The following is a 24,845-nucleotide window of genomic DNA, read 5'->3' on the forward strand; positions in this document are numbered from 1 at the left end:
AGGATCTATAAGCATTTAGAAAATCATGGCCTAATCAGGGAGAGTCATGGCTTTGTATGGGGCAAGTTGTATATTACTAACCTGATTGAGTTTTTCAACTGGGATGATGAGGTTGGTTGGTGAAGGTAGAGCTGTGGATGTTGTTTACATGGATTTTAATAAGGTGTTTGACAAGGTCCCTCATGGGAAGCTATTCCAGAAGATCAAGATGCTTGGAGTCCGTGATAAATTGGCCATTTGAATTTGGAACTGGCTTGCCCATAGAAGATAGAGGGTAGTGACTGAACGGACTTACTCTAGCTGAAGGTCTTCAGGGATCTGTACTGGGATCTCTGCTCTTTGTGATATATATAAATGACCTGCGTGTGAAAATGTAGATGGGTGTGTAAGTAAATTTACAGATAATACAAAGATTGGTGGTGTTGTGGATAGCATAGATGACTGACAAAGAACACAACGGGATCTAAACCAGTTGCAAATATGGGCAGAGAAATGGCAGATGGAGTGTAACCTGGTCTAACGTGAAGTGGTGCACTTTGGTCGGTCAAATGTAAAGTGACAGTACACGGTTAAAGGCAAGACCCTTAACGGTGTTGATGAGCAGATGGATCTTGGGGGTCCAAGTACAAGCAAAGAGATCTTGGGGTGGCACCACAGGTTGATAGGGTGGTCAAGAAAGCATAAGGCATGTTTGCTGTTACTAGTTGAGGCATTGAGTTCAAAGGTCAGGAAGTTATGTTGCAGCTTTAATAAAACTCCAGTTAGGCCACAGCTGGAGTATTGCACACAGTCTGGTCACGCCATTATAGAAAGGATGGTGAGGCTTTGGAGAGGGCGCAGAAGAGGTTTACCAACATTCTGCCTGGTTTAGAGGGCATGTGCTCTAACGAGAGGTTGGACAAACTTGGGTTGTTTTCTCTGGAGTGGCAGAAGCTGAGGGGAGATCTGATACAGGTTTATAAGATTATGAGAGGCATAGATAGAGTGGACAGACAGTATCTTTTTCCCAGGGTTAAAATGAGTCTAAGGTGAGAGGGGTAAGTTCAAAGGAGATGTGAGAAGCTCTTTTTTGAGCACTGAGAGTGGTTGGTGCCTGGAAGCCACTACCTGGGGTAGTGGCAGAGACAGATACATTAGGGACTTTTAAGAAATGTTTAGATTTTTTTTTAAGCGTGTCGCACCAGACGTTCAGCCATTCTTGTCTGGCACGTTGTGTCAGGATTAATCGGGTCACGTTATGAATGTTCCTGACTCGACCCTTGTATTTTTTACGAGGCCAAGTGTCTAGCCCGACACTCAACCCAGCACGGATGGAAAGCGTGCTCGGGGGTGCCCTGACCTAGATTCGAACTCAGGAATCTTCTCTCTGGAGTCCGGCACTGGTCTCACTGCGCCACCAGCCAGCCAAACGTTTAGATAGACAGATTAATCTATTTTCTTAAATTTAGAGGCACAACATGGTATCAGACCCATTGGACTCAATGAGATTGCACCAGCCATTTACGCCATGTGACCAGTTAACGTACTAACCTGTACGGCTTTGGACTGTGGGAGGAAACCAAGGCACCCGGCGGAAACCCACATGGTCATGGGGGGAACGCACAAACTCCTTACAGACCACGGCGGGAAATGGAAGGATATGGACATGGTGTAGTTTAGTTGGCTATTTGTTTGGTTACTTTGATGCAACATTGTAGGCCGTAGGGTCTGTTCCTGTGCCATACTGTTCTATGTTCAGTGCTCTACGTCAATGCACTGATGTGATGATCTGCACTCGTGGAGATAAGTGATCTCAGTACACGTGAGGAAAATCAACTAATTTATATTCCCCAGTTTATAATTACATTGGAGAGAGAGAGATGGAAATGGAGAGAGGGGGAGGTGGAGAGACAAAGACGTTACTGACTGCAGACTGTGCAGAGCCACAGGGGTGTGGAGAAGTCCTCAGTACTGCAGACTGTACAGCTCTTCTCCTCACCTCCGCATCGCTCCACTTTGGTCCCCATGCAAACTTAACCATGACCTGATGACTGATGTCCCCTCATCCTGAGTGGTCTCAGCCTGAAACGTTTCTGTAGCTTCTTTCGGCCCTGTGCAGTAACCTCCGCCCCACCCCGTACCAGGCAGTGACGCAGCCGGTCAGAATGCTCTCCACAGTACATCTATGGATGTTTTTGAGTGTTTTAGGTGACAAAGCAAACCTTTTCAAACTTCTAATGAAATACAGCCACTGTCCTGTCTTCCTTATGACTGCATCGATATGTTGGGACCAGGTTAGATCCTCAGAGAACTTGACACCCAGGAACTTGAAATTGCTCACTCTCTCCACTTATCCTTCTATGAGGGTTGGGTGATGTTCCCTTATCGTTCCCTTCCTGAAGTCCACATTCGTCTCTTTGTTCTTACTGACGTTGAGTGCCAGGTTGTTGCTGTGACTCCACTCAACTAGCTGGTATATCTTGCTCCTGTACACCCTCTCATCTCCATCTGAGATTCCACCAACGATGGTTGTATCATCAGCAAATTTATAGTTGGCATTTGAGTGATACCTAGCCACATTGTCATAGGTATAGAGAGAATAGAGCAGTGGGCTAATCACACATCCCTGAGGTGTGCCAGCGTTGATTGTCAGTGAGGAGGAGATATTCTCACCAATTTGCGCAGATTATTGTCTTCTGGTTAGAAAGTCGAGGATCCAATTGCAGATGGAAATACAGAGACCCAGGTTCTGTAGCTTATGGATTGGAACGGTGGGAATGATGGTGTTAAACATTAAGCTATCATTAATAAACAGCATCCTGAGACAGGTGTTTGTATTGTCCAGGTGATCTAAGGCCGTGTAAAGAGCCATTGAGATTGCATCTGCTGTTGACCGACTGTGGTGATAAGCAAATCTGATCTCTCCTCTTGGTTTCTGCATCCAAAACATCATCTGATGAATCCTCTTTTTGTATCTCCATTAACTCCTTCTTGGCCATCCGTCCATCCAGCTGGGCTTTGCATCTACTTTTACAAGCAGCTTTTTGTCTCCCACTTGAAGTTCATGCAACAACCTTAATGCAGAGTAGATTCCGGTTCTTTATTCTCATGAAAGCCGAATGCCTGCAACATTCCTAAAGCGTCCTTGAACTCTGTTCCAACTTAAAACCAAACTGCATTTCACAAGAAACTATCTGATTAACATATCAGAAGCTTTCTCAGATATGCTGTCTACAAAAACTGTTTAGTCTGCCCACTGCTTTTATGCTTCCTCTGAGCATCATGGTCCCTCCTTGGTCCAATATGCTCTCCAACCAGAGACACAGAGGTTGGCACCAATGTCTGTTTGTCCTCAGTTGGGCAAAGGTTCATAGTGCTCAGCATGGAGACAGTTTTGACATCATCCAGTACTTTCTCAATTTGCTTTCATATAGCTTCATTGCAGGGGATGTGGCATGCAATTGGTGGATGAATCTCCAATAAAATTGTAGCTGTCTCAGCCAATCACATCCCACAGTGTTGGTCCTCCTGTTTTTACCTCATACAATCTCAAATTTGGCTTGTTGGTTGTAGTATTTCACAGCTACAAATGTCATTCCCACAGGAGTTATATTTTCTCCAGACTTCAGGTTAGTATATCTGTTGGCTTCAGGTTAGTATCTTTGAAATGTCATTCAACTCATTTTGTGCAGTAACTGAAACAGCTGAGCTAGTGTCCAATTCCATTTTAATTAATTTGCCGTTCACTTTTGGCGTCAGCCGTATTGCCATCTGTCTGCATTTCGCGCTGTAAGTTTCAAGGCTACATAGTCCTGTGTCATTTTCAACATTATCAGATTTTTCATCAACAGTGTGAAGATTAGTGCTCTTTTTTATGTTGCAACTTGACTTTTTAATATTTTCTCTTCCCTGTGCAGTCCATTTATTTTTGTCTGCCTGACACGCTGTTTGTACGTGTCCTATTTTGTTACATTTCCTGCAAGTTTCACCTTTAAATCTGCATTTGTTTGGTGCATGTGAGCCCCTGCCATAACAGTTACACAATTTGTTCAGCGAGGCTGTTTTTTTTAGACGATGCGTTTTTGTTTAGCTGACTTTCTTTCCTGACTGCAACTCAATTGTGTCTCTGTCTGCAGTTTCCATTGAAACAGCAATTTCAACTGCTCTTTTGAATGTAACACTACGTCATCGCCACTGTTAAGTTTTTTTATCTTCAAAACATTAAATTAATTCAAAGAAAGCACAGGAGTCTGAAAATATGAGTTTAACCTTGTCTTTACTTAAAGCAGACATCCCACCCTGCAAAAACTCATTTCAGGGAAGTAGCACCATCAATTTGCAGGAGATTTCCGGAACTTCCGGGAGAGGTGGGATGCCTGCAATAGAATAGCTCCTTAGCAGTGGCCAGCTAGTCTAAATAACGTTAGCTATGCTAATGAATGAATGACACCTATTAAACTCATCTCAACGTGTCTTTTACTGTCTTAACCCACCATGGGCAATAGAAAAGTCACTGTTGCAAACAGCGCAGCGAGCAACACTGTCATTAGTTTTGACCTCTATTAGGCAGGGGTATACTTTAGTGTAGTCTGGGGTGATGTATGTTTTATATTTTCTTTTTTTGGAACACTCTGCCATGGCACACTCTCTCTCTCTCTTGCTGTCTTACGCTTTCGCTCTCTCTCTCTCTCTCTCTCTCTCTCGCTCATGCGCTCTCTCGCTCTCAAAAAAATCGATTTCCGGGATATTGTATATAATTTGCAGGCATCAGGGAGCCACTATCAATTTGCGGGAGACTCCCGAAACTTCCAGGAGAGATGAGATGTCTGTTAAAGTGAGGCGTACACGTATCATGTGGTAGCGTGATGATGTATATTCAGTTAACATACTTATACATATAACCTGTAATTAATTATTTAAACAAACAAGAATGCTTAATCAACCAATATATACACAAGATTGCTCAAATATTACTGAAATATTAAATATGCAACAATGATTATCACAGTCTACAACACACTCAAACTCCTGGGGTGCCCACGATTTGCAGATATCTCTCTTGTGCCTGTGGACATCACATGCTCCTTCTCCAGGGACACATGGGCAAGGAAGTACCTCTGAAAGAGTGGCAGGCAGTCGGCTCGGGCAGACCCAGCAACTGCCAGCCGCCTGGACCCATGCTTGAGTTCCCTGGCCGGGACCAGGAGCAAGCTGACTGGGAGATTCCTCCTAACGACCCGTCCCGATCCACAATGGATGATGTTTTCTCTCATTTCCCAGCTCTGATAATCTCCAACCTGAAACATTAACTCTGCTTCCCTCTCCGCAGACACTGCCTGACCTACCAAGTGACTTGGGTAACTCCTGGTTTAGTTTGAATAGAAAAGAGTGGTGAGAGTGTGGAACAAGTTGCCAGCACATGTGGTGGGTGTGATTTTGATTTCAATGTTCAAGAGAAGTTTGGGTAGGTACATGGATGGTAGGGTATGGAGGGCTATGGTCCAGGTGCAATTCAATGAGACTCAGGAGTTTAAATGGTTCAGCATGGATAGGATGGGCAGAAGGGCCTTTTTCTGTGCTGCAGTTTTCTATGACTCTGCGAGATGTGTGACATTCAGCTGGTAACGAGAACAGTAGGGTGGGGTGTAATTTGACCCAGCAGGCGCGGTGTAGCTGTTGGAGTGGGGTGAGGGACAAATTGAGGTTTGCAGCTTCTTTGCATGTCATGGAGCTGTAACAACTCCATGGATGTTCACCGGGTCAGGCAGCGTCTCCGGAGAGGGAAACGCAGCCTGTGTTCCAGCAGCAGCCTTTCCTTGACCATCTCCAACACTTTCAACACTAATGTCTTTTCTTTTGACACTTTCAGACTGCATTTTGCTGACCTGTGCAGGTGATGTGTTCGTGGGGCCTTCAATGTTTTAATATCCAATCTAGGAGTGCAGGCTTCACAGGCTGAGCCAGTGCCTAGCGTCAGTTCCTGGTTGCTCTTGGTGGTGATGGTCAGCAGTGAGCTGCCTCCTGGTGACCAGGCAGATGACCAACAGGGCAGAGAGTGGAGAGGAAAGAATTAAGGTAGTTGTACACTAGTTAATATGGCACCAAACTCTCTCTCTCTGTCTATATATATATATATATATTTTGTAGCCTGGGGAAAAGTACACACACAGGACCACAAATACTTTTTCGGGTTTTAATTCCTTTATCTGGTTTAGATGTTTAAGTGCCAGAAGAGGGTCACATTGACCTTGCATGTCAATGGTTTGGCTGATGGATTTGATGGCTTTATTGCAAAGTTTGCAGATATACAGATAGGTGGAGGGGTGGGTAGTTTTGAGGAAATAGTGAGACTACAGAAGGACTTGGACAGATTAGGAGAATGGGCAAAGAAATGACAGATGGAATGCAGTGTTGAGGAGTGTATGGTCATGCACTTAGTTTGAAGAAATGAAAGGCTGGCTATTTTCTAAATGGAGAGACAAAGCAAAAATATTGAGGTGCAAAAGGACTTGGGAGTCCTTGTGCGGGATTCCCTAAAGGTTAATTTGCAGACTAAGTCTGTGGTAAGGAAGGCAAATGCGATATTAGCATTCAAATTAAGAGGACTAGAATATATAAGCAAGAATGTAATGTTGAAATTTTATACAGCACTGGTGAGGCCTCACAGAGTATTGTGAGCAGGTTTGGACCCCTTGTCTTAGAAAGGATGTGCTGAAACTGGACAGGGTTCAAAGGAGATTCATGAAAATGTTTCCAGATTGAATATCTATGAAGAGCGTCTGATGGCTCTGGGCCTGTATTCACTAGAATTCAGAAGAATGAGGGGTGACCTCATTGAAACCCATTGAATGGAGAAAGACCTTGATAGAGTGGATGTGGAGAGTGTGTTTCCTATGGTAGGAGAGTCTAAGACCAGAAGAGTCAGCCTCAGAATAGAGGGGCATCCCTTCAGATCGGAGATGAGGAGGAATTTCTTTAGCCAGAGAGTGGTAAATCTATGAAATTCTTTTCAGCTATGGCCTCCACAGCTGCAAAGGCAGAGGTTGATAGATTTTTAATTGGTCAGGGCATGAAGAGATACAGGGAGAAGTCAGGAGATTGAGCCAACCAACTGGCAGGAGTGCTCAAGGACATTTTCAACTTCTCACTGCTATGGGCGGAAGTTCCCACTTGCCTCAAAAAGGCAACAATTATACCAGTGGCTAAGAAGAATAAAGTGAGCTGTCTTAATGACTGTCACCCAGTAGCACTCACATCTACAGTGATGAAATGCTTTGAGAGGTTGGTCATAACTAGACCGAACTCCTGCCTCAGCAGGGACCTGGACCCATTGCAATTTGCCTATCGCCACAATAGGTCAATGGCAGCCGCAATCTCAATAGCTGTCTACACAGCTTTAGACCACCTGGACAACACAAACGCCTACGTCAGGATGCTGTTCATCGACTTCTGTCCTGCTAGCATGAGGTCTCAGGCTTTTGTATTGAGAACAGGGTGACCAGAATATAATCTGAGAAAGAAATCTCGACAATCTTTGTCCTTCCTGATTCCGCACCCCCCCCCCATGACGAACCAAGGCAGAATCTGGTGCCACCCTGTCCAGCTGTCCCGTGAGCTTACCAAGCAGCCCAGTGAGCTCATTGGACGAGGGGGCGTCAGATCTGAGGTTTCTATTGGCTGGGCAGGATTCACATGAGTGCGAGAGACTGCACAGGCCGGAATCTAGAGAAACAGAAATGCAAGAGGAACTCGGGCAGCCTCCACGGAGGGAAGTGGACAGTGGATGTTTGGGGTTGAGACCCTTCACCTGGGGTGGAAAGCAGAATGTGGATATGACTTGGTCCTTGGCCACTGTTGGGACAGGATTGAGTACCTCATTGGGAATGGGAGCAGCTCATTCCCATTGGAGCAGGTACACCTACTTGGATTTATAATGAAGCAGGGCGAAGTCCGAAGCCGATGGTCATCCACGATATAACAAGGAGCCACAGTGGTGGACACAAGTCAGTGGCATTTTAGATCAAGTGACCCAGACTTTCCTGTAGATTCAAACTTCTGCTCCAGGCTTGTAATGGCCCAGATTAATCCTGACATCCATGCTCGCTCAGTGACTGTGTGCGCCTGCAGACTCTGTTCACTAACGACTTCATCCAAAAGATCATCTTTTGCATAATGAAATGCTGGATATAAATTTGGACGCAGCCTGGCTGATTAGATGTACTGAGGTTTTACTGAAAATATTACAAATTGTGTCTTCCCCGTTTAATGAGCTGAATTCCCAGTGTGCACTGCTCCTGATTTGTGTCTCTGCCAAGTGACAGCAGAGAGTCCGGACTTCACCAGGAATGGAGCTCGATGTAAAGCACCTTCCAAATCAGGAAAAGAGGCAGGGACCACTCACCCCATCTACTGATGCTGTTCCAGCCGACAAGAGGCCTGGCTGTTGAACAGGCAGATCAGATATTGCTGAGAGCATGTACATGTGTGTGTGTGTGTGTGTGTGTGTGTGTGTGTGTGTGTGTGTGTGTGTGTGTGCGCGTGTGTTTATGTATGCATGCAGATACATTTATATATGTCAAAGCTTAATTTATTGTCATATACACAAGTACACATATGCACTGGTGAAATGAAAACCTTACTTGCAGCATCAGCATCATATAATGAAAGCATATCAAAATTCAGAGTCAATTTATTATCAATCTTCCAATCTGCACCTTGTAAGGCATAAAAATGCCCGACGCGGGCCTCTCATGGTCTGAGTCAACGTTCCCTCCCTTTATTATCAAGGTACATATACGTCACCATGTGTAACCCTGACATTCACTTTCTTCCAGACAAACTCAATAACTCCATTGAATAATAACCATAACAGAATCAATGAAGGACCCCAACAACTAGAGTGTTCAACCAATGTGCAAAAGACAACAAACTATGCAAATACAAAAAGAAAGAAATAATAATAATAAATAAGCAGTAAGTATCAAGAATATGAATTGAATAATCCTTGAAAGTGCGTCCGTAGGTTGTGGGAACATTTCAATGATGGGGCGAGTGAAGTTGTCCTCTTTGGTTCAAGAGCCTGTTGGTTGAGAGTAGTAACTGTTCTTGAACCTGGTGGTGTGAGTCCTGAGGCTCCTGTACCTTCTTCCTGAAAAGAGAGATGGGTTGTGGGGGAGGTAGATGCTGCTTTCTTGGGACACTTTATTTACATGTGCTCAATGGTTGGAAGGGCTTTACCCGTGATGGACTGGGCCGTATCCGTTACTTTTTGTAGGGTTTTCTGTTCAAATATAAAAGCATTTTTTACAAGAAAGAACACAATTAGAGCAAGACAAGTCAATTGTAGTGCAAAGTGATCAAAGTGATCATGGTGCAGTGATTAGGGTTTTGCCGGTTAGTTCAGGGACTGGATGGTTGTAGGGAAGCAGCTCTTCCCGATGGTGTGGGACCGCAGGCTTCACCAGCTCTCCCTGCTGGTGTGGGACTCCAGGCTTCACCAGCTCTTCCTGCTGGTGTGGGACCCCAGGCTTCACCAGCTCTTCCTGCTGGTGTGGGACCCCAGGTTTCATCAGCTCTTCCTGCTGGTGTGGGACCCCAGGCTTCACCAGCTCTTCCTGCTGGTGTGGGACCCCAGGCTTCACCAGCTCTTCCTGCTGGTGTGGGACCCCAGACTTCACCAGCTCTTCCTGCTGGTGCAGGAGTCTACTCTTAACGAGCTCTTCCTGCTGGTGTGGGACCCCGGGTTTCAGCAGCTCTTCCTGCTGGTGTGGGACCCCAGGCTTCACCAGCTCTTCCTGCTGGTGTGGGACTCCAGGTTTCACCAGCTCTTCCTGCTGGTGTGGGACCCCGGGTTTCAGCAGCTCTTCCTGCTGGTGTGGGACCCCAGGCTTCATCAGCTCTTCCTGCTGGTGTGGGACTCCAGGTTTCACCAGCTCTTCCTGCTGGTGTGGGACTCCAGGTTTCACCAGCTCTTCCTGTTGGTGTGAGACTCCAGGCTTCTGTACCTCTTGCCTGATGGTAGCTTTGAGAAGATGACGCCGTTCAGATGGTGGGGGATAATGAATGATGCATTCATATTGCTTTCTGTAGCTGCTACCAGTAGTGAGGAGGTTTGTGCTCATGATGTTTTAAGCAGAGTCCCCTACTCGACGGCTACTTACGTTCCTGTATATTTAAATTGCTGTAATGCCATGATGAAACCAGTCAGGAGACTTTCAACAGTACATCTCTAAAAGTTAATAACAGTGTTGGGTGACAGGTTAAACGTGCTAAGAAAGTGAAGGCTCTACTGCTTATGATTGTTTCTATGTGCTGGGCTCTATGTTAACGTCTGATATGGATTGAAAGCAGCTGACTCTCTCCACCACCGATTCCCCAATGTGCACTGGCACATGTTCGCTCCCCTTCTCCTTTATGAAGTCAACTATCATTTCTAGCTTTACTGATGCTGACTGAGTGGTTTTTGTTGTGGTACCACTCTACCAGAATGAATGCTGGACCCTTTCTCCAGCAATGGAAAGGAGACTAGAAGCAGCTGAATTATGGTTCTACAGGAGAATGTTAAAAGAATCATGGACCACACACACATCAGGTGAAGAAGTTCTCAGAAGAGCCCAAGCAGTTCGATCACTCATACCAACAATAAGAGAAAGACAACTCAGATTCCTAGGACACATCATGTGGAAAGATTAACTAGAAAAACTCATACTCTCTGGAAAGATTGAGGGGAGCAAACCTAGATGAAGACCTCAGTTTATGTACATCAAAAGCCTAGCCAGGTGGCTACACATCGAGGAAATGGAAGTCATCCAAAAAACGAAGGGTAGATCTATATGGAAAACCATGGTCACCAAAGTCCACATCGGATATGGGACCTAGACAGACAGACAGACCACTCAACCAGGTGAGTTTTCATGCAAAAACCATGGCTTATTTTTCTTTAAACTTTCATTGTTCTGGTCACACACTTAATCAAACAGCCAAAACCACCAAGTTTTTGCCTCGTTCTTGACCTCCGAAGAATCTCTGGACAAACTTCACCAGATCCAACTTGGGAAAAGCATGCAAACTCCACACAGACAGTTGTGATCAATCCTATCTTTGCACTGAGTGGTTGGCCAAGATAATGTGCTCAATTCTCATTGGGAGTGGGACCCGAATCTTCCACCTCCTCCCTCAGCAGTGCAGAGGGAACATCAAATGTTCAATACCTGGGCTCAGAACACAACCTCTTCAAAAGCCGGCAGACAGGTTTCTCTCCTGCCCCTCTCACGATGACACCTGACCCAGGGGCATACCCATCACTGGCCACCCAGGACACAGAGCTTTGCAGAACCATTTCAGGAGCAGGTAAAGTACAGATTCACAGCTGCCAGTCTGGAGTGTCCGAGAGGTCACCCAAGCTCCTGCAGTGGTCCAGGTGATGCTTAAGAACATCCAAAAGTGTTATGGACACCATTAATGTGGGAGTTCTAAATCCAGGTTATAGTTTAACCATTTCACCGTTTCCATTGCCATTGGATTGTGTCTCCAGATTATGAGTTCAAGTCAATGGATTTCAAATCCTCTGTGCACCAAATCATTGCCAAGATGGGGACATCAGGAACAGGCTATTCAGCCCCTCTACCATTTAGTAGTCCATGGTTGATCCCCACAACCCTGGACAGAGTTTGCAGCCATCACCAGGCAGCACATTGGCACAGAGATGGTAGATTCTGGTAACAGCACCCCAACATTCCCGACCCTGACGCTGTCTGTGCAGAGTGCGCGATCTGACCCCTGTGGCTGCATGGGTTTCCCCAGGAGTCCTTCCCACATCCCAAAGGCATGCAGGGACGGTGGTTTAGTGTCCGCTGTCAAACAGCCCGAGTGTGTGCGTGAGGGATGGAATGTAGAGAGATGTTGGAGAAAAATATAGGGCCAGTGTACAGCGAACTTCTCTTAATCCAGCAACCTCAGGACTGGGATGCTGGATTAGCAGATTTTCCAGACTATTGGACGTTGCTTCAAATAGTTAGATTTAATGTTTTGAGATTCATAGATGCTTAGAGTTATACAGCATGGAACCAGAACCTTTGGGTTAAATCTTCCTTGCTGACCAAGATGTCTTCAACCAGTCCACTTTCCCAGGCATGGCCCAAGTCTGTGAGTTTGTGTGTGTCTGGGTGTGTGTGAGTGTGTGTGTGTCAGTGGTGTGAGAGAGTAGGTATGTACATGTGTGAGTGTGTGGGTGTCTGTGTCTGGGTGTGTGTGTAAGTGTATGTGTGTGTGTGTGTGTCTGTGTGTGAGTGTGTGTGTGAGTGTGTATGTGTCAGTGGTGTGTGAGAGTAGGTGTGTACATGTGTGAGTGTGTGTGAGTGTGTGTGTGTGTCTGTCTGTGTGAGTGTGTGTGTGTCTGGGTGTGTGTGTGTCTATGTGTGTGTGAGTGTGTGTGTGTGTGTGTGTGCGTGCGTGTGAGTGTGCACATCCATGTGCAAATAAGTGAGTGTCTGCTGTTTTGACTTTATTCACCCTAGGTTAATTTTTCACTAATGTTCCTATAACTGAATCATGACTTCTTTTATTCTTTTAAAGGATGTGTCCTTCACAGACTGGGCCAGCACATAATTCCCCGTCCCTAGGTGTTTTTTGAGAAGGTGGGTGTGAACTCTGCCCTACTTGAGCTCACACTCTGCCACACTCAGTACTGCCATGGGGGAATATGACCCAATGACAGTGAAGGAACAGCGATGTATTTCCATCTCAGGATGGAGGGCAACTTCCAGAGGATGGTGTTCCTTGTGTCACAGCCCTCCATACCCCTTGTGCAGGCCAACGGGAATAATAGCTCAGACTGTGCAAAAGTCTTAGGCACCCTAGATTTTTCATATGGTTTCAGACCATATGGCCTCCACAGAGCCCTAATCTCAACATCATCGAGGTTGTCTGGGATTACCTGGAGAGACAGAAGCAAGTGAGATAGCCGAAGTCTGCAGAAGAACTGTGGCAAGTTCTCCTGGATACTTGGAACAAGCAACCAGTTGATTTTCTTATAAAACCGCATGACAATGTTCCTAAGAGAATTGATGCAATTTTAAATGCAAAGGCGGTCACAGCAAATGTTGATTTGATTCGATTTATTTTTACTGTTGACTGCTCTTTATAGTAATTTGTTTATATTTAGAAACGTATCATTTCATTTTTGTGGAAAGCATCATCACTTTACAGAATTTTTCTACATGTGCCTCAAACATTTGCACAGTACTGTAGATGGGCTGAAGGGCCTGTTTCTCTGCTGTACCGCTCTGTGACATATCCTGCCCGCTGCTGGAGGCAGAGAGTTTGACAGGGAGTATCCAAAGATTCTTGGTGAAACTCCAACTAGGCCAAGTAGCCTGTGTGTTGAACATTTGAGTATTTATACACTTTCTGAAGTATTATAAATCTCTTTCTCTCTGTCTCTCCCTCTCTCTTTCTCTCTCTCTCCCTCCCTCCCCCCTCTCTCTTTTCCCCTCTCTCCCCCTCTCCCTCTCCCTCTCCCCCTCCCACTCTCCCCCTCTCTCTATCCCTCCCCCTCTCCCTCTCCCCGTCTCTCCCCTCTTCCCCTCTCTCCCACTTTCCCCTCTCTCTCTATCCCTCCCCCTCTCTCCCCCTCTCTCCCCCCTCTCTTTCCCCTCTCTCTTCCTCTCTCTCCCCCTCTCCCTCTCCCCCTCCCACCCCCTCCTCGTCTCTCTTCCCCTCTCTCCCCCTCTCCCTCTCCCCCCCACTCTCCCCTCTCTCTATCCCTCCCCTCTCTCTCCCCTCCCTCCCCCCTCCCCCTCCCCCTCCCCCCTCCCCCTCTCTCTATCCCCCTCTCTCTTCCCCTCTCTCCCTCTCTCCCCCTCCCCCTCCCTCCCCCTCCCTCTATCCCCCTCTCTCTTCCCCTCTCTCCCCTCTCCCCTTCCCTCCCCCTCTCCCCCTCTCTCCCCCTCTTTCCCTCTCTCTCCCCCCTCCCCCTCCCTCTCTCTCCCTCTCTCCCCCTCTCCCTCTCTCTCCATCTCTCTCCCTCTCTCCCCCTCTCTCTCCCCCCTCTCTCCCTCTCTCTTCCCTCTCTCTCCCCCTCTCCCCCCTCTTCCCCTCCCTCTCTCCATCTCTCTCCCTCTCTCCCCCTCTCTCCCCTTCCCCTCTCTCCCTCTCCCCCTCTCTCCCCTTCCCCTCTCTCCCTCTCTCTCCCCTCTTCCCCTCTCTCCCTCTCTCCCTCTCTCCCCCCCTCTCTCCCCCTTCCCCTCTCTCCCTCTCTCTCCCCTCTTCCCCTCTCTCCCCCTCTCCCCCTCTCCCCCTCTCCCCCCTCTTCCCCTCCCTCTCTCCATCTCTCTCCCTCTCTCCCCCTCTCTCCCCCTTCCCCTCTCTCCCTCTCTCTCCCCTCTTCCCCTCTCTCCCTCTCTCTCTCTCTCTCTCTCTCTCTCTCTCTCTCTCTCTCTCTCTCTCTCTCTCTCTCTCTCTCTCTCTCCACCCCCCCCCCATTTTTTTCTTGCCGTTTATGCGATTTGTTCTTTTCTTTCATGTGCTGGGGGTTTGATGTTTTCCTTTAAACGGGTTCCTTGGTTTTTTTTGCTTCATGCCTGTCTGTGGAGAAGACGAATCTCTGGATTGTATACTGCAAACGTACTTGGCTAACACATGTACAGTACTTTGAACCTTGAATCTCACTTAGCATGGGCAAGCGGGGCTGAATGGCCTGCTGCTGTACTGCATACAGGTGAATCTTCCCTGAATCCTCTCCTGTGCAAGCACACCCTTCCTGTAGTGTGGCGAAGAGAACTGCAGGCAATATTCCAGACGTGGTCTAACTGTGTTCCCTCTCCCCCTGCTCTTATTCTCTGAGTACCCCTAATGAAGTTCAGAATCCTGTATCCTCCACCTCCCCGCTGATAACCAGTTTCACAGCCGGCTCCTCTTTGGTCTTGCCGAGTGTCAGGACTCTGTGAAAGGCTGCAGTCAGCGGGGAGCGAGAAGCTTCAGACCAAGTGCTTTGCAACTAAGAGCTTCAAGCACTTTACGGTCAAATCTTAGCAACATCTGCTGGACAATCAAATCGGCAGAGACTCAGAGGGAGATGGCAGCTCCCCTTCCAGCTGCTGCTCCTGAAGGGAAGGATGTAACCAACCTTGGGTGCTTTATCACTTTACACTGAGTCACAGAGCTGTACAGCACAGAACAGACCCTTCGGCCCGTCAGCTCCATACTGACACTTGTGCTCATCTCCACTCATCCTATCCACTGCTTTAGGACTATAACCTTCCATACCATCTAAGTGCTCTTTCAAAACCAACAATTGTTTCTGATATCAACCAGTCTCCGTGTATAAAAATATTTATTTGTCGATTGATTGATTGCAATATAGCACAGAACAGGCCCTTCCGACCCTTCGAGCCACGTCGCCCAGCAATCCCGCGATTTAATCCTAGCCTAGTCGCGGGACGACTTACAATCACCAATTAACCGGTGCGTCTTTGGACTGTGGGAGCCACCTGGAGCACTCGGAGGAAACCCACGTGGTCACGGGGAGAATGTAAGATCTCCTTGCAGGCCGTCAGAACCCTCCCTCTCACTTAAAACGATGCACTCTCGTCTTGGACAGAAATACTATGGGAAAGGATTTTGACCATCTAGGATTTGACCTCATAAATGAGTATGCTTCTTCGATATCCCCTCAGCCTCCTTTACTCCACAGGAAGTAAGCCCAGACTAACCTGTGGAATTGGATTTGCTTTACTATTGTCTCTTGCATCCTGATACAGTGAAAAGTTCACCTTGGCGCTCCTTATACAGATCAAACCACTACACGGTGCATTGAGGTAGTTGGGTGACGGGGTGGAGATGTGTCTCTACCAAAGGAGGTGTGAGATGCTCCTTCCCCCCGCTAGGTCACCCTTGGGCAAGGTGTAGCACCCACCCTGGCTGTCCTTGGGGAGGGAGCACACGGTCACGGCAGGCACACTGGGGGACTTGTGCAGTAGGCCCCCCAGGGTATTGGCTGTGTTATAGACGGCACTAACCATATTTTAGTTTGAGTATACTTCCTGTCTTGTCAATATTGATTGCCTGTACCTTGTGTATATGTGTTGTAAATAAACTTTCATAGTAAAAAAAAAGTGTTTGCACTTGCTTAGCCCCCATTCCTGATCGGGGTTATGTGAAGCCAATGGAGCAGGTGGTGGATGGTCATATAAACAGCCGCTGTGTGGTAAACCATACATATATGTTGTAACTGGGTGACCTGTCTGGACATGCCCTTCTGCTGACTGCCCCTGTGGCTGCTCCCACAGACCCCTGAATAAAGGCGATTGTGCCACTGCTCCCCCTCTCAGTCCAGGGCAGATACTCAGCAGGGACGAGACCCATTTTACTGTTAATAAAAGCCTTTCAGTATTTACTCTACTTCCAGTCTTTTGGAGTAATTGATAGTGCATCACGGTGCACATCACAAGTCCTGGTTACGCGACCACTGACGCCAGGCAGACAATGTCTGAACAGTATTGATAATGGGTGGGGTCACCCACTACTTTTTAATGTACATTTTGTATTCTCTTCATACCTCAATGTTTATACTCCGTATTTTAAAGTATCTGTTTCTGACTGAGCAACTTTGGAACAATAATTTCCTTCAGGATAAATAAAGTTTTATCTTATCTTGTAAAGGCACTTCCCAGAAGAAGGCAATGGCAAGCTATTTTAGTTTAAAAAAGATTGCCAAGAACAATTATGGTCTAATTGCCCACGTCATACAACACGGAACTTAATGGTGATGATTGAAAGAGTACAAAATGAAACAATAATGTAGTAACTTCTACTTTGGAAAAGACACACTCGACAAATTCATGCCAAAGAAACAACTTTATGTCGAACTTCAAAACCGTTATGTACATACAGAGGCTTTCAACCTGTACGGCATGGCAGGCACACTATATACAAAGCCCACTGGAAGTAAACCCCCCACCATTATCCTAATTAGTATTAACTTACTTTTAATAATGCTCACACTACAACACTTCTCCCCCTTTAAAATCCAACATCCCCAAATATAAAAAACTAGGAAATAAAAACCATAGTGTTATTAACTTGCGTACCCCTGAAAACTTATACCAGTATCTCAGCAACAGTTTATCAGTACAAAACATCTGGAAAATGTGACAGATTCAACATTCAATCTAACAACAAAAAAAAGAACTGTCCGGTCAAAAATTCAGTCTGTCAGGAGGTTTACGAGTGCTCTGTGATCTGCGCACTACCCCCGGTGACCCAGCAGGCACCACCGGTGAGGGTGCTTTGGGTGGATCTGGTTTTAGGGGCATGAGAGGGGTCTGTGTGTCTGCGTGAGAATGTCTATCCTCCTCAGGGGACCTCGACCCCTCTGCCAGCGTCTCGCCCTCTGGCAAAGTCACTGGTGGACATGCTTCCACAGTAGTCTGTCTCACTTTTGCCTTCATGTCTGGGCGCAGCAGGTCCAATCTTGACTTGGGCCTACGCCCCATCAGCATCTCTGCTGGAGTGCGGGCAGCCGTAGTCTGTGGCGTGAGGCGGTATTTAAACAGGAAACATGAAAGCCGAATGCTGAGAGAGTCCCCTGTCATCCACTTCAGGCCTTCCTTCACTGAACAGCCCGCTCAGCCAAGCCATTGGAGGCTGGGTGGAAAGGGGCCGTCTGAATGTGACGAATGCCATTCTGCTGTATGAACTCACTGAACAGCTCACTGGTGAACATCGGGCCATTATCAGTGACCAGAGTGTCAGGCAACCCGTGGACTGCAAACACTTGTCTGAGTCTGTCTATGGTTGAGGGGGCTGTGATGTTGTTCATGATCTGAGCTTCGATCCATTTAGGACGTGCATCTACCATTACAAAAAACATCTGCCCTATAAAGGGGCCAGCAAAGTCCAAATGTAGCCTAGGCCAGGGGTGCAAAGGAGTTGGTGGGGGCATATTCTGATTAGTCTGACATTGCGTGCATGATTTTACCTTGTTCTCCAGATCCTGATCCATTCCTGGCCACCAAACATAGCATCTTGCAAGGCTTTTCATTCCAGACACTCCTGGATGAGCCTCATGAATTTCCTGCACAATCTGTGAACGGCCAGGGGGAGGCACGATGACCCTTGCCCCCCAGAAAATGCAGCCATCCTACAGACTGAGTTCTTTACATCATTACATCATTATCTAAATTCTTTACATCATTATCAAGTCTTATACCTAAATACTTTATACCATTTACCGGCCATCTAAATTGGGTTACTAATCGACATTGACTATAATCTCCTTTAGTAAGAGGTAAAATTTCACTTTTATCCCAATTTATTTTGTAACCTGATACCTTCCCATATTCATCCAGTCTAGAAGATAATTTACATAACGAATGTTGTGGGTTTGTTAAATAGATCAGAACATCATCGGCAAAAAGATTAATTTTATATTCCTCCTGATTAACTCTAAAACCCATAATATCTGGATCAATTCTGATTAGTTCTGCTAATGGCTCTATCACCAGTACAAATAAAGCAGGTGATAATGGACAACCTTGTCTAGTTGACCTTTTTAACTGGAATGGTGTTGAAATTTGAGAGTTTGTCACTACTTTAGCCTTAGGGTTAGAATTTAAAGTTTTAATCCAATTTATAAAAGATGTTCCTAACCCATATTTTTCTAATACTTTAGATAAAAAATCCCATTCTAATCTATCAAATGCTTTTTCTGCATCCAAGGCTACTACTATACTCTTCTCGTCCCTTTTTTGTGCCAAATGAATTATACTGAGTAGCCGGGTTACATTATCTGCCAATTGTCTATCTTTTGTATCTTCTGCCCGATGGGAGATGGGAGAAGAGAGACTGTCCGGGGTGAGGGGTGGTCTTTGATACTGAAGCAGCAAGAAGAGTAACAGGGTCCTTGACGATGAGGCTGGCTCCCGTGATGTGCTAAGTTGCGTTCACAGCTCCCTGTGGTTTCTTGCGGTCATGTGCGGCGCAGTTGCCGTACCAAGCCACTACGCGTCCAGATGGAACACTTTCTATGGGCGGGGGGGGTGGGGAGACAGGGGATGAAGAGGCAGGAGGCAGATAGGGGAGGAGGAGCAGGGGACTGCGGCTAGTTGGACTACTCAGTTAAAGGGGCAGCACAATTTGTACACCAATTGGAGAAACGCACCACGTGACTCGAAGGAGAGCTGTCCCAAAGGTAGATCATTAGGTACGTCAGCAAAGTAAACGTTTCAAGCCAACTGTGGGAGTTAATCTTGTATCTATGGTGAGGGGCGGCTGAGTTGGGAGATGGGATGGAATGTGAATTATACTCAAGCTGAAAGATTGCCTAAAATCCGAGGGAGCGCAGCAATTCTTATCCATTGGTAAAGTGTGCCATCTGCTGGTGCCATCTGTTCAGCAGAGCAGAAAGGCAGGGGCGGGAGCTGGTGAGGTAAGGGAAGAGCCATTCTCACTGAGACCTGGGCACAAATGGTGGGCAGTGTTACCATTTGCCTGTCCTGGGAAGAGAAAGCCATCCCTGTTCCTCCCGCTAACCTCCCTGCACACTTGGACACTACAACCTCAGGGTACCTGACTTCCCTGCCTGTACCAGTTGTCTATCTGTGATGACAACTCACCTTTGTGTGTTTCATTTTCCCTCTGGGAGTAGAGGGCATTTGCTGACTGACCAGCCGGGCATGTCAACCTGCTCTGAATTTTGCACCTCCTACATTCTGCGCCTCCATCATCAGTCTCCAACTGCTGTCACTCGCTTGCCAACCAGATAACCTCGTCTACCGCTTGCCCCCACTGTCACCCCCATTTTACATCTGCCTCCCCCACTCTCCCTGCAGTTTGATCAGTCTCTTTATCGTCCTTCCCAGTTCGTCGGCATCAATGAAGACCTTGACACCATTATGATGGTGTCGAGACTAGCGTGTGATTTGGATTTAAGTGAGGGAGAATTGCGCAGTGTCAGCCTCACTCTTTCTTCCCGATTCCCATCTGGATCCAGTGGCAAGGCAAGAGTCGAGATGGCTGGAGATGGGACTAGGCGCAGTGGATGACCAGGATGTCTTCTGTGTCTTGTCGTGCTCTACACGTTCCACGACGCTTGCAGAGACCGCCTTCTTGACCGTTGGACCTTCCATTGGTCACGTCCACTCAATCCGCCGGAGTCTGTCTTCACATGCTGGGATGGACAACTCCCTATCTCACCGAGGGTTTGAGACCCGTTGGCTACCTTCACCTGGTTTAGCCGGCTTGTCGAAGCCATTGCCCGGGGTGTCGCCACTGTCGCATGCAAACAGCTACGGGGAGCCACAGGTGAGAGCTGAGTGCCAGGTGGGGACCAAAGGTGGACTAACCGCCCTGAAAAGGACGCGACATGTTCCCCTACCAGAGGTGCTACCCCTCCCTGACACTCCATACACTAAACACCATAGAAAGCATTCTATGTGGATACATCATGGTTTGGTATGGAAACTGGTCTTCACGTGACTGCCAGAAACTGCAAAGACCTGCGGACACAGGTCAGCATATCACAGAAACCAGCCTCCCACCCACTGAATCCACCCTGTAGTTCTCACTGCCTCAGGAAAGCAACCAGCTTAAGCAAAAACCCTCACCCGCCCCAGCCATTCTCCCATCTCCTCTCTCCCATCAAAAAACCTGAAAGCACATACCACTAGGCTCAAGGACAGCTTCAATCCCACTGTTATCAGACTCTTGAATGATAAGATGTACTCCTGGTCTCACAGTTTACTTCATTCTGACCTTGAACTTTATCGTTTACCTGCACTCCACTTTCTCTGTGGCAGTAACACTTTATTCTGCATTGTTATTATTTTACCTTGGTCCAGTTCACTGCACTGTGTAATGATCTGATCTGTATGAATAGCTTTTCACTATATCTCAGTACCTGTGACAATAACAAAGCAGTTCCAAGGATACCTTGGAGAAATAGACAATAGACAACAGGTGCAGGAGTAGGCCATTCAGCCCTTCAAGCCAGCACCACCATTCACTGTGATCATGGCTGATCATTCACTGCGATCATGAGAAGGTGTGTGAGTGTTTGTTCACGGACTCATACAGCAACCCCACCCCCATTCTTCCACATGGACGATCTCCCCAATCTTGTCACTTCCTCCTTCTCTTCATCCCACCACTTCAGCCTTCCCCAGCCTCACGTAGGGTTGTTCCTGTCTCCCAGGCGCACCCTTACCCTGCCAACAAGGACGTTTCAACACTATTCCCTTCTCCTGCTACAGGGGCCACGTCCTCTCCACTGATCTTATCTGGCCTTCACTCCCTGGCATCCATTGCCCTGCCACTTGGACGGTTAAACACTGAGAGATAAATTAATGTTCAGGACGACCTGAGTATCCTTACACTTAAGTTGTGTGGGTTCCCAGATGATTGACGAGGCTTGTAATGAGCTCTTCGGGCTTGTGGGGAGAGTTAGGCACCGAGGTTTTTAGAGCACCTGAATTGGTAAATTGGCCTGCTGCGTTCACCAGCATTCTTTGTGTGTGTTGCTTGCATTTCCAGCATCTGCAGATTTCCTCGTGTCTTGGTTAATTGTTGTTTAACAAGTCATTAATTGTTTAGAGTTCTTCATGTTTTTTCTCCAGCGACTCGCCCTTTGTAACGTGGTCTCCTGGTGTTTCTGTTTAAGCTCGTTAAGTTAATTTTGACAGGCTCTGGCGTTCCGTTTTACCTGTATTAGTTAGGCGGATGCCTGATTAGAGCCATTCGCGGGGTCCTAGTTTTGAGAATGTTACGTGTCACGGTGTTGCTCGGCCGAGCCGCAGGTGTTCTGTTGGAATTGTATAAATAAACTCCGATTGCTGTCTCCACATGGGAGTCTGTCTTCTCTCTGCACCTGTATTCCAACATTGCCAGCGCACATTGTGACACAGGCTGTTGACCTAAAAGCACAGATAAGTTGCACAAAGGGAATGCGCAGTTGATTAATGAGGCTGCTGCCTGGTTACTCAGGTTTGTTATCAGGACAGAGACTGAGTAGATTAGCCAGTATTCTCTTGAGCATGGAGTAAATAAAGCAGAGAATAGCGCAGCAGCAGAAAAGGCCCTTCAGCCCATCGTGTCTGTGTTGACCACAATGCCAAATGAAATTTATCCTGTTTGCCTGGTGAACTGCCTCTTAGAAGTTGCTAACTCTACAGCCCCACCACTCTCTGTAAAAAACATACCCTACATATTTGCTTTACACTTTCCTCCTCTCGCCTTAAATCTATTTCCTCCAGCATTTGACATTTCTACCCAGGGAAAAGACTCTGACTATCTATTCTGTCTAAAGCACTGTGCAGAAGTTTTAGGCACATGGATATAGCATAAGACCATAAATACAGTGCTGTATTTGTCAACATGAAGCGGAGAGCAAGCTTGTAGATCTAGCAGGAGCAAAGGACGTTGGGAATGGTGAGGATGCAGCACCCGGGGAGGGGTGTGGGATGGCAGAGAGGGAGTTCCAGGGGAGGCGGGGTGGAATTGGTGCGGTTGCAGACACACCCATCCCTGAGACACCAGGCAAGGACATTTGATTCCAAATAATTGGTTTATTGATCAGGTACATAATAGGCATCTGTTAGTCTCATGAGACAATGGATTTGCATCTTGGAAGGTTTCCAGGGTGCAGGCCTGGTCAAGGCTGTATGGAGGACCAGCAGTTGCCCATGCTGCAAGTCTCCCCTCTCCACATCACCAATGTTGTCCAAGGGAAGGGCATTAGGTCCCATACAGCCTGGCACCGGTGTCGTCGCAGAGCAATGTGTGGTTAAGTGCCTTGCTCAAGGACACGACACGCTGCCTCAGCTAAGGCTCGAACTAGCGACCTTCAAATCACTAGACGAACACCTTAACCACTTGGCCATGCGCCAGCTAATGTTTCAATGACAAACTCTGCCATCGGCTTCAGGAATGATGCCTGGGCATGTCTATTCCGGTGGTATTTAAACCCCTGTCGTCTGTCCCTCCTGATACCAGACTGCGGTGTTATAAATACCACCAGACTAGACATGCCCAGGCATTGTCTGTGAAGAAGGTGACAGTTTGTCATTGAAGCCTTGGTTATACTCAGTACATGTCCCCGGCTGGAAGCCTGAGAAGAGTGCATTCCTCACGTGACGTTGTTTCCAGTGTTCCCAGTCCAAGCAGCCTGAGCAGGGGAGGTGAGGAGCCAGCAGCATCTTAACGGGTTTTTTTTTGTTTGCAGGTATATGAGAGAAGCAGGTTGTTGTGGAGCCGCTATTTTGGGTGGTGGGGGTGTGTGGGTGATCAAGTTTGAGTTGCAAGTGCAATGATTCGATATAGTGCTGAGGCTTTGATCTGAGAGCATCAAAAACACTCTGATATGGCCCAAGCACAGACACTGAAGTGGGTCAACAGTTCACTGACTTTAATGAGAACAGTTGCAGAATTTAGATGAAAAGAAGAGCAACACACTCTAGGCCAACAGGATGGTTAACTAAAACTCTCAAACTGAAAGTTAGCGCCAACACTGGTGCCGGAACCAATAACTGATTGCAAAATGAATACGGCTCCTTTACAGCGTCTGTCAAAAGGGTAGTCCTCCTTCCTGAACAAGGCTGAAGGTAAGCAGGGAGCATAAAAGTTGCTGTGCTTTTGGTCAAGTGTCAACAGGACTGGAGCAAAAAGGGAGATAAATACCGCATTAACGAAACTGTATTTCGCTGGAACTTTCCAACTCAGGAGCGCAACTGTCGAACCTGTTCCGCAGCCCGCCTGCGCGGGCACGTAGACCCCACAGCAGAGTCCGTGGCTGTGACAGAGAGGTTTCGGTTAGAGCAATCTGAGCAGCGAAATTGGGTAAGTGCAGGTAGTTCCTTAGAATTACGCTGCCAGTTAAGCCGGGGTGCCAGTCGTGGCAGTAGGTGTGTGGGGGGATCAATGTTCCTGATAATTTAACCTGTAGGATGTGCATCTGGCTGATCTCTTTAGGAAATGGAGCTGGAGATGGATATACTGAGGAATGTCCGGGAAGCTGAGATCACCTTTGACAAGAGGTGGTCACACCTAAGGTGCAGGCAGTAGATAGTTGGTTGACCACAAGGAAAGGTAGAGGGAGCAGGCAGGTTCCCGTGTGGCCATCCCCCCTCAGCAACAAATATACCCCTTTGGATACCACGGTAGGGGGGCATGGCATGACCTCGGAGGGAGAAGATGGTGGCGTGACGCAGCCTGCGCGGCCGTTCCAAATTGATATCGTATGTGTGAAGTAGGAAGCCGTGCACAATCCGGATTTGATGGAGACAGCCGTGAGAAGCACGGAGGAACATCTGGAGTAACTTCTGAAATGCCCGCTTCGCTGCCGCTGCTACTGTGCGATCGAGAATCTCCGGAGGGGAAGGCCCCAAATCCTCGGCTTTGCCTATTGCCTGTTGCTGGGGCCGGGGTCGAAGCACTCGGCAGAGCTGGTGCTCGGTGCTCGGTGTCGGAGAGCTGGTTGGAGGCTCGGAGCTTTCGGACAGACTCGGAGTCGGACTGTGGTCGGATGCTTCCAGGATGCTGCATCGGCAAGTTTGCGGCGCTGGAGGTTCACCGTCTGCGTGAGATGACGGGACTTTCGAGCGACTCTGAGACTTTACCGTGCCCATGGTCTGTTCTTAACAAATTACGGTATTGCTTTGCACTGTTGTAACTATATGTTATAATTATGTGTTTTTTGTCAATTTTTCAGTCTTGGTTTGTCATGTGTTTGTGTGATATCATTCTGGAAAAACATTGTATCATTTCTTAATGCATGCATTACTAAATGACAATAAAAGAGGACTGAGTGTCCTCATATTCTAATCTAATCACCTCTTGGGTGTACAGCAGCAGTAGGCAGAGCAGTAGCACTGAGG

At 47.3% G+C, this 24,845-nt stretch overlaps 1 protein-coding gene across 1 annotated transcript in view; it reads left to right on the forward strand.

The window, feature by feature from the left end:
- The first annotated feature begins 3,587 nt into the window (after nucleotides 1-3,587).
- The window catches only part of xrcc6 (X-ray repair complementing defective repair in Chinese hamster cells 6), a 63,490-nt gene continuing 42,232 nt past the window's right edge, over nucleotides 3,588-24,845 (forward strand). Inside the window, exon 1 of the mRNA XM_063062596.1 lies at nucleotides 3,588-3,608. The gene's annotated coding sequence lies outside the window, so the exon portion shown is untranslated. The remainder of the gene's footprint in view (nucleotides 3,609-24,845) is intronic.

Source organism: Mobula hypostoma, chromosome 11, assembly GCF_963921235.1.
Source record: "Mobula hypostoma chromosome 11, sMobHyp1.1, whole genome shotgun sequence".
NCBI lineage: Eukaryota > Metazoa > Chordata > Chondrichthyes > Myliobatiformes > Myliobatidae > Mobula > Mobula hypostoma.